General features: G+C 39.0%; 1 protein-coding gene across 10 annotated transcripts in view; it reads left to right on the top strand.

The window, feature by feature from the left end:
* PHF14 (PHD finger protein 14) overlaps window positions 1-15,201 on the top strand; it is a 254,756-nt gene that overhangs the window by 26,809 nt on the left and 212,746 nt on the right. The window lies entirely within an intron of this gene.

Raw genomic sequence — 15,201 nt, 5'->3', positions numbered from 1 at the left:
TAGTTAAATTTATTCCTAGGTATTTGATTTTTTAATTTGCTATTGTAACTGGTATGTGTTTCTTGATTTCCTCCTCAGATTGTTCATCATCAGTGTACAGAAATGCTACTGATTTTTATGCACTGATTTTATACCCTGTAACTTTACTGAACTCATTTCTAATTTCTAGAAGCTTTGTTGTAGACTTCTCAGGGTTTTCTGTGTATAGGATCATGTCTTCTTCCTTCAACTTCTTCCTTTCTTACTTGGATCCCTTTTATATCTGGTTCTTGCCTCAGTGCTCAAGGAAGTATTTCTAACACAGTGTTAAATAGAAGGGGTGATATTGGGCATCCTTGTCTTGTTCCTGATCTTAGAGGGAAAGATTTTAGGATTTTGCCATTGTAAATGATGTTAGCTGTGGGTTTTTCATACATATTCTTTATCCTGTTCAGAAAGTTTCACTCTATTCCAATCTTTTGCAGTGTTTTTATCAAGAAAGGGTGCTGTATTTTGTCAAATGCTTTTTCTGCATCTATAGATATGATCATGTGATGTTTGTCCTTCAATCTATTTATGTGGTGTATTACATTAATTGATTTTCTTATGTTGAACCATCCTTGCATACCAGGAATGAAACCCACTTGGCCGTGTTGTATAATTCGTTTAATGTATTGTCGAATACAATTAGCAAGTATTTTGTGAGGATTTTTGCAACTAGATTCATTAGAGAGATTGGGCTGTAATTTTCCTTTCTTGTGGTGTCTTTGTTTGGCTTTGGTATTTGGGTAATGTTAGCATCATAGAATGAGTTAGGCAATTTTCCTTCTATTTCAATTTTTTGGAAGAGTTTAAGCAAGATTGGTGTTAGTTCTTTCTGGAATGTTTGGTTGAATTCACCTGTGAAGCCATCTGGCCCAGGGTTCTTCTTAGTTGGGAGGTTTTTAATGACTGATTCTATCTCTTTACTTGTGATTGGTCTGTTGAGGTCATTGATTTCTTTTTCTGTCAATGTAGGCTGTTTATGTGTTTCTAGAAATTTGTCCATTTCCTCTAAATTGTCGTTCTTGTTGGAATATAATTTTTCAAAGTATCCTCTTATGATAGTCTTTATTTCTGTGGGGTTAGTGGTGATATCCACTGTCTCATTTCTTATTTTGTGTATTTGCATCTTTTCTCTTTTTTTCTTTGTTAGTCTGGCTAAGGGTTTGTCAATTTTATTGATCTTTTCAAAGAACCAGCTCTTTGTTTTGTTTATTTTTTTGAGTCCTTTCTCATTTTCTATTTCATTTAGTTCTGCTCTCATCTTTGTCATTTCTTTCTTTCTTCTTTTTTTGGTGTTAGTTTTTTTTTTTTTTTTTTACTAATTCCTCCATTTGTGCAGTTCTTCAATTTTAGCTCTTTCTGCTTTTTTGATGTATGAATTTATGGCTATGAATTTCCCTCTCAGTACAGCTTTTGCTGCATCCTATAAGTTTTGATATGTTGTGTTATCATTTTCATTAGTTTCAAGTTAGTTATGATTTCTGTTGAGGTTTCCTCCTTGAACTACTGTTTTTCTAAGAGTGTATTGTTTATCTTTTATATCTTGGTGTCAAATCTGGGTCTCTGGCCCTTGCAGATTTCCAGCTTCATTCCACTATGGTCAGAGAAATTATTTTGTATGATTTCAATCTTTCTGAATTCATCGAGAGTTTCTTTGTGGCCTAGCATGTGGTCTATCTTTGAGAATGATCCATGTGTGCTTGAGAAGAATGTATATCCTGCTATATTTGGGTGTAATGTTCTGTATATGTCTGTTAGGTTCACATCCTTTAATATATTGTTCAAAGTCTTTGTTTATTGATTCTCTTTTGAGATGTTCTGTCCAATGGTGATAGTGGTATGTTAAATTCCCCCACCATAATTATAGAGGTATCTATTCCTTTACTTAGTTTCTCCAGTGTTTGCCTCACATATTATCCTTTTCATTAATATGTAGTGTCCATCTTTGTCTTTCACAATAGTTTTGCATTTGAAGTTTATTTTGCCTGATATTAATATAGCTTCACCTGCCTTTTTTTGAATGTAAGATTGTTTTCCAGCCATCCCCTTACAGTGTCTTTGAATCCCAGGGTCTCAGATGTGTTTCTTGTAGACAGCATATAGAAGGGTCATATTTCCTTATCCAGTCTTCCAATTTGCATCTTTTAACAGGTGAGTTTAATTTATTGCATCCAGTGTTACTGCTTTCAAGGAATTACTTATATTAGCCATGTTTTCTTTGGATTTGTTTTTGTCATCTGTTGTTTGATTGTTTTCTCTGTTTTTGTTGTTTTAGTTGATCTTACACTCTTCTCCAACTCTGTCTCTCCTGTTTTTTTCTTTCCCCCTGAAAAACTCCCTTTAGTATTTCCTGAAGGGAAGGTTTCTTGTTGGCTTACTCTGCTAGTTTCTGTTTATCTGTCAATATTTTGAACTCTCCATCATTTTTAAAGGCTAGCTTTGCTGGATAGAATATTCTTGGTTGGAAATTCTTTTCTTTTAATACCTTGAATATGTCATACCACTGCCTCCTTGCCGCCATGGTTTCAGATGAGAAATCAGCATGTAATATTATGGAGTCTCCCTTGCATGTGATGGTTCTCTTTTTTCTTGCTGCTTTTAGTATTGTCTGTTTGTTTTGCACATTGGATAATGTGACAAGTATATATCTTGGGCTAGGCCTGTTGGGATTTATGCTGTTTGGGGTGTGCTGTGATTCCTGGACTTGTCCATTCATCTCCCTCAATAGTTTTGGGAAGTTTTCAGCCATTGTTTCCTCCAATACCCCTTTTCTTTCCTTTCTCTTCTCGTCTCCTCCTGGGATGCCTGTGATGCGTATGTCTGTATGTTTTACATTGTCATTCAGTTCCCTAAGTCCCTGCTGGATTTTTTCTATCTTTTCATCGATTAATTCTACTGTCTGTTTAATTTCAGATGTACTGTCTTCCACATCACTAATTCTTTCCTCTACCTCTTCAAATCTGCTGTTATTTGCTGAGGGTGTATTTTTGATTTCTTGGATTGTGCTGTTGATCCCCATCATATCTGTTATCTTTTTGTGCATTATTACAATTTCTTCTGTATACTTTCCAAGCATTTTCTTAATATGCTTAATCTCTTCCTTCACTTCATTGAATTGGTCCATGAAACATGTTTTGAGAGCTTTAATTATTTGTTCTGTGTTCCACTTCTTTTCCTGGTTTTTAGTTTGTTCGTTGGATTGGGCCATGTTTTCCTGATTATTTTTATGGTCTGTAGTTAATTTGTTGCTGTCTGGTCATCATTTTATCTTGTTGGGTTTATTCAGTTGATTATTTTCTTCATCTCAGGGTTTAACTAGTTGTTTTTGTGTGCATGTTAAGTCTTTGTCATTTTGTTCTTCTTATTCTATTTCCTTGTTGTTGGCTAAGTTCCCTTGAAGGAAAACGTTAGGGCCAGAGAAAGCAAAAGGGGTAAGAAAATAAAATATAATAGTAGTATTGATAGTGAATGTTAGCAAAAGCATCATGTGATGTCTAGGAGAATAGATATTGAACTCATGTAAGCTGTGTATAGGTATAACCTTAAAAAAGTGGAGTACCTATAATGAGATAGTAAACTGGATAGGTGAAGGAATATAGTATGAATTAAAAGGCCAGTGTGGTCAGGAGAGAGGGAAAGAGAAAAGAAAGGATAGTAATATAAAGAGTGAATAAGAGATAGAAAACAGATTAGAGGTATTAGAGATAAAGAGTCAGAAATATTGGGGGCTAAACAAAGAGAGGTGGAATGTAAGAGAAACAATAAATGATGGAGGATAGAATGATGTAAAGTAAAGGGGATAGAATTGGTAGCCAAAATCTGTATACACAGAAAAGAGGAAATTGAGGATGAGGAGGCACAGCAAATAAGAAATGTTGCCTGCAGCACCTAATATCTAAAAAGGAAAAAGAAGAAGGAAAAATAAAAAAAGCAACAAAAAGAGAAAGGAAGAAGAGGAAAAAAAAAAAAAGGGTCATCTGGGAGATAAAGGGGAAAGAAAAACAAGAAAATAAACCAGCAAAAAAGACCAGATAAGGCCTCAAGCCAAGGAATCCTCTTTGCAGTTTAATAAACTGCTTAGGAGTCTGACTTTCCCCCTTTCTCCCTTCCTCACTTCCCTTTTTCCCAGGGCAGCAGGAAGGCTGAGTGAGGGCTCCTGTAGGAAATTCAAATGGGTCCCTGGTGAACCAACTCACCTCAGAAAATAATGTCTCTTAATTTCTTGAAAGAAAGCACCCATCCCTTTCCAGGAACCCTAAATATGCTATTGGAAGCCTGTAAAGCCTGTCCTACTGTGCCTCTCCCTTAGGTGTGCTACAGGGGGGCTAGTTAATTTTCTGACTTGACCTTCTCCCAGACCAAGTTTCCTATCACAGGGTGTTCAGGTAAATCAGGCTTTCTCAGCAGATTTGCTTTTCCTCTCTTCCTAGGCTCTCCCCAAGTCAGCTGATAGGCTCCTCCAAACTCAGTGAAAGGGGAGGGGGGAACCAGAAAATTGAACCTGCACTCCTTGGGCCCCTCTGGACCTCCCACCTAAACTCTTCTACTCTTGGAGTTAGCCCATGACTGGGGCGGGGGTCGGGCAATGCTGGGTTTTGGGGAGTGCTGGTCTCAGGAAACAGAGCCCCAGGAGAACATGGACTCAGGGTATGTAGGTCTGTGAAATGTGGGTTGCGGGGGTTGAGGGAATACAGACTTGGGGTTTATGCATTTGGGAAACATGGGGCTTGGGAATGCTGCCACATGACCAGCAGCTCTCCAGGGATGCTACACCTTCAGCCCTAGGGGGAAGGGATTTACCTTCCCACCACTTCCAAGTTCAGTGTTAGAAACCTGCCATTCTACCTTGAGCAAGCACTAATTCTGCTGCAGTCTCTCCAGATAAATGTTCAAATACTTGCTGCCCTGTAGGTTCCTGAAACAGCCCATTCCGGCAGAATTCCATCACCACACAGCCGGTCCTTTGCGGGAGAGATGATGATGGTGTACACACTTGGATGCCATCTTGCCCCACCTCCTGCCTCTCCACTTCTAATTGAAAGGGGGCTGTGATCTCATAGAGCTGATGGATGGGACTCTCTTGCTTGCAGTTGTAGACTTTCTCAGTTCCTTTGTATGGTAGTTGTCCATCATCACCTCCATGTTAGTAGTCCTGGGTGAGACCACTGGAGAGTAGGTCTTGTAACTCTGTTGACATTCTGGGCCCAGCTGGCACATGGTCAGCCCAAAGATTTAAGTCTCTTGGACGTACACTTACTTGAAGGACAGAAGAGCCATGTGTAGGGAAACCACAACTGAGTTGATCTCTGTCATTCTAGGAAGAATCAATTCCAAACTAGGGCCCACTGACAAGGCACCAAACTCCTGAGCTGCCCTGACTATAGTGTCTGGATGTCTCCAGATCCCTCAGGAACCCCGCTGTTTGGTGTAGTATCTATTTGGCAGTCAGAGAGATTCTACTGAGATATGCATAAATGTAACCTCTGGAATGACTTCCTCACTCACTTTGAAGTCTCTTAGCCATATAAACTCATTTGTCTTTATCTTTTCCCTCTTTTGGTCCAGGTCTTTTTCTAGTTGCATTGCTAGTTAGTGCTTGGTAGTAATCCCTTGGTGCCAGGGAGGCTCATCCCCAGGAGTCATGTCCCACGCTGGGGCAAGGTAATGTATTTATATGTTGAGTTTGGCTTAGAGAGGCCACATTTGAGCAACAAAGAGGATCCCTGAAGATAACTCTTAGGCACCCTATAATACTAGGCTAAGTTTCAATTTCAAGAGTAAAGGTTCCTACGCACAGTCATCAGTATCAATGTCCTTTCAATGGACCATCCTCCTTTACTAGTTATTGCCTATGTACTCAAGGCATCTTGCTGCTCAGTTAGAGGACGTAGCAGAGCTTTCCAGGATGGGAATTCATTATTCTTTTGGTTAGTGTGTGACTCTCCACCCACCATGACAATGCCCTATGAACATTTGAATACATTAGTATGCCTTATTTGTATGCCCAGGTGAACCTGCTCCCATGTATCCACCATCACTGACACCTCACACAAATGGTTCTCCCCTGACACATTTGTAACCCTTCTGCAATCGAAAATGAAGTCAGTAAAATGGCCAAATATAATTAATAAGAAAATGAAAAAATATTAAAAATTTTAGAAATATGAAATAAAATCCAAAAAAATAAAGTAAATAAATAAAAATTGGGGATAATAAAAAATAATAAAAATTATTAAAATTTTTTTGATGTTATGCTTTTCATTACTGTACGATCTGTTATCCTTTATGTACAGTGACATTTTTTTCCATTTATTCCCCCAGTGTCATACTTCCTTTTTTTTTTTCATTTTGTCCTCAAAGAAGTTTTAGGTTATAGAAAAGTCATATACTAAATACAAGGGCTTTAAATTGCTCTTTAATTTGTTTCATTTTGAAGTATATACATGGGAGCTAAGCATTTGAATATTTGGTGAAACGGTAATCCAGGCAGACAGAGTAGCAGATGTCAAGATCTTAAGAGGGGGTGCATTTTTGGGATATTTGTATAATGCCACAGAGGTTAATTTGGCTAGAACTGAGTGAGAAGACTTGTTAGTGGTTGAGAGGGAGGCAAGTAGGAATAGGGACATACCTTGTGAGACCTTACAATCATATACTGATTTAGGATTTTACTCTGATGGGGAGTCATGCGTGAGTTTTCAATTTTTTTGTGTATGTGAAAGCTCACCATGTGGGCCAGCTCTCCATGCTGCGGGCCAGCTTGTCTTTACCAGGAGGCCCTGGGAACTGAACCCGGGACTTCTGAAATGGAAGATGGGAGCCCAGTCTCTTGAACCACATCTGCTTTCCCATCATGCGTTTTAAGTAGAGGATTAATATGATTTGACTTGTATTTTGGAAGGGTGGTTCTGATTACTGAGTTGAGAGCAGATGGAATTGAGTCTAAGGTGGGAATCAAGGAAATTAATTAGAACATTGCAGTAATTCAAGAGAGGGACACATTTTGAGGTAGATATTATTAAGTTTGATTTTAAATTGTCTGGAGTTTAAGGAAGATTTTGGGACTGGTCCCAATTTGGAAGTCATTGGCCTGCAGATAATTTTTAAAGCTACACAACTAGATGCGATTTCTAGGGAGTAATGTTGATAGAAAAATTAAATTAGGAACCCATGGCCAGTGAGACAGGAGGATAACCATGAGTGGCAACCCAGAGGCTAAATGACAAAAATGTTTCAAAAGGAGAAAGTGATTGTGTCAAATGCTGTTTTTAAGGTAAAATGAGGGCCTACATCATGTGGGAAATAATCCAATTGCTGTGGTAGGCTCCAAGTACACTACCTAGCAAGCTAACCCAGATATTATAGAAAAGAAAGACCAAATGATTTCACTGCATGGTTTATTAAATAAATTTAAAGTATACAATGAGAAGCAAGGGGAAAGGCATAGAATAAATTATGCACTTAGGTAATAAGTGGGGTAGAAGGACTGCACTGCTTGAATGTTGGGATAAATAGTGTTCATATGTCCTGCCTGTCTTCCTGCTTCCTCACCCTTCTCTATTGATGCTGTGATTATGAGGACCAGAGTTGTGATTCAATAAAGGGAGCTTGGATGGAATGGAAGTTACTCTGAGCCAAAGACATAGACTTATTCCATTGGAAAGATGCAGGTTCTAGTATGCTTGGCCACAGATTTAGCTGTTCATGCTCAGTAGGCAGGCACTTTATATAGTTTCTTAGGCCAAGGATTCATGGAGCCAGAATAAGTGTCACCAATGGGTGGCCACGGTAAGGTCTCATGAATATTGTATTCTTGATACTTCCTGTACATTTAGAATATCCTGACTCTTCAGTGTTTCTTGTATATTTTAGTACCCAGGTATTTCAAGAATATTAGGTATCTCTTGTTCCTTCTGTCCTTTTCAATGTTTAATACACACGTTTTACTTACTATTTAAATGTAGCATATCATGTAAATTTTGTCTATCCTGTTTTTTAAGATTTATTTTATTTATTTACTCCTCTCCCCATCCCTACCTCATTGTTTGCTCTCACTGTCTGCTCTCTGTGTCTGTTTGTTGTGTGATTGTTTTCTTTTTAGGAGGCACTGGAACTTGAACCCAGGACCTCCCATGTGGGAGGGAGGTGCCCAAGGGCTTGAGCCACCCCCACTTCCTATCCTATTTTTTTAAATAGCAACATTAAATATCCTCATACTCTTTTGTACTTTATAATAGGGAATTTAATGTTCAACTTGGTAACATGAGGGTCATTGGACATTTTGATTGGCGAGAGTTCAAGTGAGAATATAGGAAGGGAAAGTGAAGATAATGACTAAATGCAATTACTATAAGAAATTTTTATGTAAAGAGGATTAGAGAGATGGGACCTTAGCTAGAAGGATGTGGAGTTGAAGGAGGGTTTTTTCTTCTTACTTTTGATGCTGTCTTAGCTATCTATTGCTGTATAATGAAGTATCCTAATATGTCATTGAGCGTGGTGGTCTCGACCTCGCTCAGGCCCAAGAGTTGGGGGGGCTTGCTCCTGCCAAACCGCCGGCGGGGGGTACTCCAAGTAGGAGCACCGGTTCTCCAGGCGTGGGGGATGCGTGGTTAAGAAAGAACCACGGAGACCGCCTGAGCGCAGGAACAGGTCTGCTTTATTGCGGAAGTACATTTGGTTATATAGGGTTGGGTAGAAGGAGGAGTGTGGTGGAGGGAGGGCTAGCTATGGGGCGGCTGTGGATAGGCTGAAGCTGATGGACAGATCTGAGGTAAGCAGTTACTGGGGAAGAGGGCAGATTGTAGGTTGGTAATATGGGCGGGACTGGCGGGAAGGATGGCGGGGGGTGGAAGGGGAGGAGGAGTGGAGGAATGCAGCAACACTAATACATAGCTTAAAACAACAAATATCTCTTATTTTACTCAGTTTCTGAGGACTAGAATCTGTGAGCAGTTAGTTGTGTGGTTGTAGCTTAAGGTCTCTCACAAAGTTGCAGTCAAAGCTGTTGGCCTGTTCTGCAGTTACTTCTCTACTTGACTGGAGCAGGAGAATTTGCTTCCAAGCTCACTCACATAACTGTTGACAGGCCGTTTTTCTTTGGTAGATGTTTGCCAGAGAACTCAGCTCCTCACCATGTGGGACTCTTCATAGGTTACCTGAATACTCATGACAGGGTAGATGGCTTCAGAGAAGAACCAAGTAGAAGCAACACTGTCTTTTGTAACCCAGTTTTGGAAATGATAAACCTTTGCTTCTTCTGTATGCTATTGTTTATACAAACTAACCCAGTCAAAGGTGAGAATGGACTTTCCAAAGATATGAAGACCAGGTAGTGTGGATCATTGGGGGTGTTTTAGACTGCTAGAATACCAAAATGTGTAGATATCATGAAATGGGTTGGCTTTTTAACAACGTGGATGTATTAATTTACAAATTTAGAGTTTTAAGGCTGAGAAAAAATCAAGGCATCATCAGGAAGTTCTTTCCTCTTCAAAGACCAGCTACCTGTGATCCTGGAGTCCTCTATCATGTGACAAGGCATATGATGGCATCTACTGGGCACTTCCTCATCTTCTTAGCTTCCTTGCCTTCAGCTTCCTTTTTTCATGGTTCACACTCTCTCTTCATCTGAATTTCATTCTCTTACTCCAGTAAGAGGATTAAGACCCACCGTGGCCATGCCTTACTGAAGTAAAATAATCAAAAGGTCCCACCTACAATATGTTTACACTCATGGGAATGGACCAGCTTTAAGAACGTGATTTTCTGGGGCTACATGCAATCTCAACCACAACAGGGGACTATCTTAGTGGCATCCATATGCAGAGATTATATAACATGTTTCTGCACTGATGTGAGTGACCCAGTAGAAAGGAAAGTTGATAATTGATGATGTAGGAGAGAAAGAGGAACAATTGCTGGAGCTAGGGCTTTGAGTACGAGCTAAAGAGGGTGAGATTTAGCATCCATGTGGAGAGATTGACCACAGATAAATATAGTAACTGCAGGGGAAAACAGGGTTTAGCAATGCAGATATAGGTAGACTTGGTTGTTAGGTTGTTAGATGTGATGTTTGGATCATGTAGAAGTTCATTTTTGAATGCTTCATTTTTTTCCTCAGTGAGTTAGGAAAGTCATTAGCAGAGAGTAGCAGTGGGGAAGTGTTAGAGATTTAGGGAGAGAGAAGATGGTGTAAAATAGTTATTTAGGAGAGTGAATGGACTAGGGAAGTGTGTGTGTGTATGTGTGTGTGTGTGTGTGTGTATGCTTATGTTCCCCCACCTCTGCCTTGTGCTTATTTATCCTTCCTCCTTCTGCCAGACATGGTCCCCATTCCTGGGAACAGGTACATAACAGGCAGCAGCTATGCTGCCAGTGTCTGTTGAATTGATCCCCACTGATGATAACAATGTTTTGCCACTGCTTATATCCACGAGTGGCGTTGCTGATGTCTGATGCAGGTAGGAACAATGCTATTAGTGTTGGTGATTTCTCTGATAATGCTGAGAGTAATTATTTAGCTGCACATGTGATTTTTAGGGCAACTCTACCTCTTTTTAAAAATTTGTTTTTTACTAATAGCATTTTTTTTTAAGGATAAATAAGTCACAAAAACATCTACCTCCTGTTTAAGTTAGTTTTAGTGTAACACCTAAAAGTCTTTCTGAGTCAAAGTAGATAAATAAGATGATCTCTCTGAGTTGTAATTCTATTTAGGTTCAAAGCAAGTTGTGCCTATAAAGTTATGTAACAAATTTTCCTGCTTGACTCATTTAACTGGGTCTGATGGCATTTCAAGTTTCAAATATTTTTGAGTATTTGACTGCTTTTTTTTGTAACATCAAGACAAACTCATTAGAATGAGGCTATGGTTGTTTGAAGCTCTGTACCCCGAAAAGAAGTTCTTAAACAATCTGTTCCTGTAGGTGTGAATCCATTGTAAGCAGGACCTTTTGATGAAGATACTTCAGTTAAGAAATAGCCCAACTCAATCAGGATAGGTCTTAATTCTATTACTGGAGTACTTTATAGACAGAATGAAATTCAGAAAAACAGAAGTTCATGGGAAGCAAGACGTTGAAAGTGAATGTGACCTGGATGGTGCTGCTTTTTGACAGAAAAGCCAAGGACTCTTGACTGCTGGCAGCCATCATCAGATTGCCACAGCCTGCTTGGAGACAGCATCACCTTGATGACTCATTGATTTTGGGCTTCTAGCCTCAAAACTGTGAGCCAATAAGTTCCTGTTGTTTCAGTCAACCCATTGAATGGTATTAGCTTTAGCATCGAGGAAATTAAAACAGAGGCCTACTTTTTATTATAGGAGAAGGAAGAAGGCAAGGCAAGGAGAGGAAAGTTAATGTTCCTGACTCTGATGTTTTGTAAGCTTTTTAAGAGCTCACTAATACGTGGTACATAAATAGGGAAACTAGGTAATTTTTCAGTGCTTTAGGTGAATCTTTATATTGTGTAATTAATATTTTGGTAGTGTGAATTCTGTAAATGTGAGATATATTCTAAGTAAAGATGCAAATTCTAAATCAAAGTAAAAAATAAATGTTTAGTTATTTTTTATTCTACTACTTTACTCCTCTTGTATAAATAATTTCCCATTTCTGTCATTAATTTTGGATTTTCTCTTGTTTGATTTTGATTATCACATAATTCCTTCTTTCTCTCTAAGGCTTGCTTCTCTTTTTCTATTGGAGTTAGAGTTAATAGCTTGAACAACTCCTAGTTTTGGTTCTAAGTGATCTGTTTTGGTTTAGGGGATAAGTGTTTTTAAACATTGACTTTTTCATAAATTTAATGAATTAAAGTAGTGATTAATATAGCCTAATGAAATTGTTGTAGGGTATTTTTCACTAAACCTGTAAAAATGTTACTTAGATCCTTTTTTTTTATTCATTTTTTAAAAAATATTACATTCAAAAAAATATGAAGTCCCATTCAACCCCACCGCCCCCACCCCCCACTCCCCCCACAGCAGCACTCTCTCCCATCATCATGACACTTCCATTGCATTTGGTAAGTACATCTCTGGGCATCGCTGCATCTCATGGTCAGTGGTCTACATCATAGCCCACACTCTCCCACGTTCCATCCATTGGGCCCTGGGGGGATCTACAATGTCCCGTAATTGTCTGTGAAGCCCCACCCAGGACAACTCCAATTCCTGAAAACACCTCCACATCTCATCTCTTCCTCCCATTCCCCGCACCCAGCAGCCACCATGGCCACCCTTTCCACACCAATGCTACATTTTCTCTGTGGACATTGGATTGGTTGTGTCCATTTCACATCTATGTCAAGAGGGGGCTTAGATTCCACATGGATAGTGGATGCAATCCTCCTGCTTTCAGTTGTAGGCACTCTAGGCTCCATGGTATGGTGGTTGACATTCTTCAACTCCATGTTAGCTGAGTGGGGTAAGTCCAATAAATCAGAGTGTAGGCGTTGAAGTCTGTTGAGGTTCAGGGCGTGGCTATCATATTGTCAGTCCAGAGATTCAAATCCCCTAGATATATCTTAAACCCCAGCACCAACTACAATTCCAGTAAAGTAGCATGAAAGGCTTGTGAAAAGAGATCCCATCTGAGTCCAGTTCCATTAAGCAGAAACACCAGCTCCAAAGAAGGGCCAACTGACATGGCAGTGAACCCCATCTGCCATGACCATAGAACCTGTGGGTCTCTTTAGCCCTCAAAAGAACCAATACCTGGGGTTGTATCTACTTTATCTGTCTCTGAGACTCTGCTCAGGTGTGCATAAGGGCAATCCTTCTGACAACCTCCAGATTCTTTTTTAGAGACTCATAGCCATATAAACTCATTTCTCCTTTCCATTTCCCCCTTACTTTAGGTCAAACAGCATTTTAAAGTCCTGTTATTATATGTAGACAGGGATATTCTGCTGATCCGCATTGAACCTTTAATTCAAGGTCATTTTCTAGTTGCATCATGAGCTGGTATTTGGTAGTGATCCCTCGGTGCCAGGGAGGCTCATCCCTGGGTGTCATGTCCCATGCTGGGGGGAATGCACTGCATCTACATGCTGAGTTTGGCTTCGAGACTGGCCACATTTGAGTAACATGAAGGCTGTCAGGAGGAAACTCCAGGCACAGTGCTGCTCTAGGCCTTGTTCTTATTTCAGGCATATAGGCTCACAAGCATAGTCATTAGTATCAGGGGCCCACTGTTGGACCTTCATTCCTTCCTGATTCTTACCGTTGCACCTGGGGGACTGCCGCTGCTCCCCTAGGGGCCATGACAGAGCACCCCCGGCCAGGAACCCAGTACCCCCCCAGCTGTTGTTTTTAATTGTTTCCACTATGAGTATATCCAAACACTACCACGAACCCTGGACATACGCCCTGTATAACTCCCTGTCAACCATATATTGCCTGTCAATAACATCCCATACCAGCTATTCCTCCGCCGCTGTTGTTAAACCACTCTGTGATCCAAAACTTCCTAAAAAGCGAAGCCCAAAATAATGTCAGTTTCCCTTACTAGTAAAATGAAATATAGTGATGAGTTTAAAGGTTAGATCTAGAATATGTATTGATTTGGAAAAATTCTACATCCTATCTTTTACTTTTCTTTTTTCCTAATTATTGAGCTTCTCTTCACAAGAGCCTTAGATCACAGTAATTCATATATACAATATACAGTACTCCCACACATCCACCATAAAACCTTTTCCCTTCCACAGTGATAATCTTTTAACTTATTCATATCATATTTACTGAAACTGATGTACAGACTCCGAAACTATAGCTTTCAAACAAGGTGACATCTGTGCTTACATTGTGGTCCATACTTTAGGATATACAGTTTTCTAAATTTTTTAGTTATCCTATCCTTTTTAATGTAATTTTCTGTAGATAATTTTTGTGACTACTGGTGCACAAAGTTTCTTTACCAGCTATCACTGAGTAGTAAGTTTGAGAAGTTTTTTTTTTCCCCTGATATGGATATACCCCATTCTTTCTTTTCTTGTTTCCTTTTTTTTTTTTTTTAATAATTTTTGGTTAGATGGTTGAAATTCTTTCCTTGGGAAGAGTAATGATGATAATTCTTAATACAGTAATATATAGCCTGATCAGAAAATATACAGGCATACCTCATATTACTGCACTTTGCTTTATTGCACCTCACAGATAACTACCTTTTTTTTACAAACTGAAGGTTTGTGGCAACCCTGCGCCGAGCAAATCTGTTGGCACCATTTTTCTAACGGCATGTACTCACTTTGTGTCTCTGTGTCACATTTTAATTAAGGTATGTATATATTTTTAGAAATAGTGCTGTTGCTCACTTAATAGTCTACAGTATAGTGTGAACATAACTTTTATGTGCACTGGGAACCAAAAAAGTTCGTGTGACTTTATTGCAGTGGTCTAAACCTCAATTTGCAATATTGCTGAGGTTTGCCTGTATTTCCTTTTGGGTCATCAAAGTCTTACACTGCTGTGTGTTGCTAGCCCATATTAATTGAGTGTGGGTTAAAAAAATTAGAAATAATGACGTGGTTCAAATAACTTAGATTTTTTTTGGTCTATTTCTAAGTGCATTGTGTTCTGCTTCCTTTTTAACTTTTAATTATGTCTTCCTTCTAATATGGAGTTCAGCAGCCTCTTAGAAGTCAAGTGTCAATTCTTTATTTATCTTAATAGGTGCTTTATGACTAATTATGTATTTTAATTTTTAAGGTCCTTCTTGTTTTATAACTGAACTATTGCTACATCTGAAGTAAATAAGGTTTAAAAAATGTTCAAGAACCTCATCTAACATTTAGATTAAAATATCACTCTTTATCTATTTAAATAATTTCCTAGAACTTTGCTTTGCATAGTCCGTGGATCGGTAGCATTAAGCAGTAGCATCTGCATCACCTGGTGCTTATTAGAAATTCAGGCTCTCAGGTCAAGTGAATCAAAATCTGCATTTTAACTAGATCCCCAGGTGTTTCATACATTTATATTACACTTTTAGCTCTATTGACAGTGTAAAAGGGTGATTCTGCATTACTTACCAGGGTATCTAAATTGTTCAGTTCTCTAGAGAACTATAGGCTACATAAAGCTCCAGTTTATTTAGAAGGATATTGGAGAAGAAATACAGCTTGCCAGCAAGGCCGCATCATGCATTCCTTTTTTTGAGAATCTTTATA

The sequence above is a fragment of the Dasypus novemcinctus genome, chromosome 5 (genome assembly GCF_030445035.2).
Source record: "Dasypus novemcinctus isolate mDasNov1 chromosome 5, mDasNov1.1.hap2, whole genome shotgun sequence".
Classification (NCBI taxonomy): domain Eukaryota; kingdom Metazoa; phylum Chordata; class Mammalia; order Cingulata; family Dasypodidae; genus Dasypus; species Dasypus novemcinctus.
The sequence above is the reverse complement of the archived record's forward strand: the minus strand, read 5'-3'. Positions and strand labels throughout refer to the sequence as shown.